We start from the raw sequence: 4,345 nt of genomic DNA, 5'->3' as shown, positions 1-4,345 counted from the left end.
AGGAGCACGTGGCCTGGTGCTCCCCACAGCCTGCAGAGGTGCTAGCAGGTGGTAGGAGCACGTGGCCTGGTGCTCCCCACGGCCCACAGAGATGTGTGCACGGTGACAGGAGCACGTAGCCTGGGGCTCCCCATGGCCCACAGAGATGCTAGCAGGTGACAGGAGCAGTGGCCTGGTGCTCCCCACGGCCCACAGGGATGGGTGCACAGTGACAGGAGCACATGGCCTAGTGCTTCCCACGGCCCACAGAGATGTGTGCACGGTGGCAGGAGCACGTGGCCTGGTGCGCCCTATGGCCGTGCGGAGATGTGCCTGCTGACCCAGCTACTCCCAGCTACTCACAGGGCTTGCTGTGTGTGTGAGGGAAATACTTCCATGCATCCATTGGGGTGAAGAGTACTGCTCTACAGCAGGGGTCAGCGGGCTTTTCCTGTGAAGGGCCCGATGGTAACTACTTTAGGCAGCATGATCTTTAGGCAGGTAACTACTGTGGGCAGTGTGATCTCTTTTGCAAACAGCACACATGGAAGTGCAAACGCAGCCAACAGGGACCGGAAGCAAGTGGCTATGGCTGTGTTCTCAGCAGCTTTCTGCACGCCGAAATCTAAGTCAGTGCAATATTCAAGTGTCATGAAATAGAAATTTTTAATTATTAAAAAGTGTAAAAACCATTCTATGCTGTGGGCAGATGTGGTTAAGCAGGGTCGGTTGCTGGCCCCTGGTCTGTAAGCACCCTGTGAGGCTGGGAGAGGAGCTGGGATGGAGGAGAGGAAAGCGAGGGCAGGGTGGGGATGGGGGGGTGGGGGTGGGGGCAGGAGACAGAGCTCAGAATTAACTCTGGGGAGCAGTGTCCAAAGGGGCTGGTACATTGCCTTTGTCTTAGGTGAAGTTTTCAACAAAGTCCATTGCCACCAGTGGATCTCTATCAGTGGATTTTTTTTGGTAGGGGGATGTTTAAAGAGACACTGAATCATTCATGTGGGGCAAACCCAGAAGTAATTAGAGCTGCAGGATGAACCTACGGGACCCATCAAGATAACACATCATAGGACTATTAAGTAACAGAGAATGGAAAAATTTTAAAAATGGGAGTGGAAAATGTTATAGAGATTAAAAGGACTGGAATCATGTACAATCAATTTGAAAAGTCACAGTGGAGTGGCTGAGGGTTTGAACAGGGAGGGCCCCCACATCTGAAATGACTGAGAGGTGGGTACTGAAGAGAGACACAGGGAGGGTTGGGGACTTGCGATTGATTTGTGTAGATTTCTTCTGCAGGTGACTTGATCAGGGTAACATGGCAATTTCAAATCCCCTTTCAGAATAGCCAAAACTATTAGATTGGCAGGAACAATGCATTTTGTTTGCTATTGAAAATACTTAAACTACCTTACAATGTGTGGTACTTATAATAATTGCTCTAATGTTCTCAAGCAAAATCACATTCAGATAATTTAGTTTGTGATGTTTATCATTGGAAATTGCTTAAGACAAACTGGATATAAACTATCTGTACAAGTACATCCCTCTCTTAGGTTTCTGAAAGAGGGTTTGGGCTAAGAATTAGGAAAGACAACTTCTGTGAAATCATTTACATTTAGTCTCATGGCTCTCAGCTGGAAGCAATTTTGCCCCCACCCCCGGGACATTGGGCGGTGTCTGCAGACATTTTTGATCGTCTCAAGTGGGAGGTGCCTACTGGTATCCAGGGGGAGAGACCCTCAGGATGCCTGGGAACATCACACACTGCACAGGCCCCTCACAGCTAAGAATTACTGAGGCAAAACTCTAGCAGGGCTGGGGCTGAGAAATGCTGCCTTAGGTAATAAAACCAAACCAATAGGATAAGTGAGTTAATTCTCCAGTATTACTTATAGTCTAATAGCTAAGTCTGGATCTTCATCTCTGAATCCTCACATACTCTTACCTTGATTCAAGGCTGAGGACTTAGCATTGGTGAGAAGGAGGTGGCTTCTCTTCCTGCTCTTTGTCTAATCAGGATTCCCAGTCAGCTACCTCATTTTAGCCAATTGTTTTTCATATCCAGAACACTCTTCCTCAGAATACTTATTGGCTTCTACTCTCATTTCATCTAGATTTATGTTTAAGCACTACCTTATCACAGAAGTTTTTTTTCCACCACAAGAAGATGCTTTCTCCTCACTAGACACTCCCTATTCCCTCTCTACTTTATTTTTCTCCAAAATGCCCATGAACAAATGATATAAAGTAATTTGTATACTATTTCCTACACTTGAAGTTCAGCACCATGAAAACAGGGATTTTTGCTTTGTTCATGGCGTGAACAACAACTGGAATATAGTTAAGAGTTAAGTGCTCAACAAATAGTTGTTGACTAAATGAACAAATGAGTCATTCTTTCTCATTAAATGCCTTATATTAAGGTTGTTGACAAATAACAAATCATAAACTTGTTGAGCTATTTAGAAACCTAATCTGCTCTGATTTTCATCTTCTTTATCATTGGAAATTGCTGCCAATTCCCTGTCTTTAGTAGAGGTATTAATAAACAGCAATGATTAGTTAAGGGGGGCAGTGAATCCTCAGATCATGCAGAGAGAGCTTTGGAGTTGAAGACCCAGCCTTTGGTCCTCAGTGCCCCTCCCTTCGTGTGAATAAATAATAGCATTTATTCTCCTATGACTGATGCAATATTAACACCTCTCTGAAAATCAAGGAACCGTTAAAGGTACCCAAATAATTACTAAAATTCTGGAAGAGCACATCAGTAATTGAAATTCTGAAATGAAAGCCATAAAGAATGAATTAATACTTATCTCTAAGGTTTGCCTGCAATTGGAGATTCACGTTCCTACTAACAACCAGAAGTCAGACTCTGTTAGCAGTCTGACAAAATTAAAATATGAAAGCATTTTTAAAAAGCAATCTTCTCTCGAAAGATAAAAAGAATAAGTCAAAGGTTTATGTAAATCTTTTTTCTTTGCCTAGACTTTTTCCTAACATAATGGACATGATTTGTCATAATTCAATCAGTTATAGAACTTACAGTTGTTGAAATCTCAACAATTGGAAATTCACATCTGAGTTCTAAAATCATCTATTGTAATAGGTGTAGGGTATAGCTAGCTGGTCGATAGATAGCTTTTTATTTTATTTTTTTCAAAACACAAAAGTTAAACGTTTTCCTTAGAGAAAGGGTCTCTGTCACCCGGCTAGAAAGCAGTGGTATGATCACATTGCATCTCTAAAATCCTGGTCTCAAGCCACCCTCCTTCCCCAGCCTCCTGAGTAGCTGCACATACAGGTATACACCACCATGCCTAGCTAATTAAAGCATGTTTTCTAAGCGATGGGTTATCACTATGTTGCCCAGGCTAGTTTTGAATTCTTGAATCTCAAGCAGCCCTCCTGCAAAAACTGCTGGGATTATAGGTCTGAACCATCACACATGGTCAAAAGTTAGGTGTTTAAATTATGGCCAGAGACATCACTAGGATGATGTGGGATATTGTGGTTTAGCTTCTTTATTTTGTCTTACAATTGTTGTACAGATACAATGCCAAGGCCAATTGCAATGGAGAAAGTTAAAAAGAATAAAGAAAAACTGAAGATGTATAGACATGGTAAACTCCGGAGAGAGAGCTGTGGCCAGGGCACTGGGGAGAATAGACATGGTAGACCTGGGGAGACAGCTGTGGGGAGGGCACCAGGGAGGACAGACAAGGTAGACCTGGGGAGAGAGCTATGGGGAAGGCACTGAGGAGTATAGACATGGTAGACATGGGGAGAGAGCTGTGGGGAGGGCACTGGGGAGGATAGACATAGTAGACCTCCGGAGAGAGCTATGGGGAGGGCACTGGGGAGGATAGACATAGTAGACCTCCGGAGAGAGCTATGGGGAGGGCACCGGGGAGGATAGACATAGTAGACCTCCGGAGAGAGCTATGGGGAGGGCACCGGGGAGGATAGACATAGTAGACCTCCGGAGAGAGCTATGGGGAAGGCACTGAGGAGTATCGACATGGTAGACCTGGGGAGAGAGCTGTGGGGAGGGCACCAGGGAGGATAGACATGGTAGACCTCCGGAGAGAGCTATGGGGAGGGCACTGGGGAGGATAGACATGGTAGACCTGGGGAGAGAGCTATGGGGAAGGCACTGAGGAGTATAGACATGGTAGACCTGGGGAGAGAGCTGTGGGGAGGGCACTGGAGAGGATAGACATAGTAGACCTGGGGAGAGAGTGGCGGGGAGGGCACCAGGGCGGGATAGACATGCTCAACCTGGGGGAGAGAGCTATGGGGAGGGCATGGGGAGGATAGGCATGGTAGACCTGGGGAGAGAGCTGTGGGGAGGGCATGGGGG

General features: G+C 45.8%; 1 protein-coding gene across 1 annotated transcript in view; it reads right to left on the bottom strand.

Moving 5' to 3' along the window:
- Nucleotides 1-4,345, bottom strand: part of FAM81B (family with sequence similarity 81 member B) — a 70,038-nt gene that overhangs the window by 4,144 nt on the left and 61,549 nt on the right. The gene's annotated exons all lie outside the window — the stretch shown is intronic.

This window comes from Otolemur garnettii, unplaced genomic scaffold, assembly GCF_000181295.1.
Source record: "Otolemur garnettii isolate 467f Iridium unplaced genomic scaffold, OtoGar3 scaffold00017, whole genome shotgun sequence".
In the NCBI taxonomy this organism is placed as follows: Eukaryota; Metazoa; Chordata; class Mammalia; order Primates; family Galagidae; genus Otolemur; species Otolemur garnettii.
The sequence above is the reverse complement of the archived record's forward strand: the minus strand, read 5'-3'. Positions and strand labels throughout refer to the sequence as shown.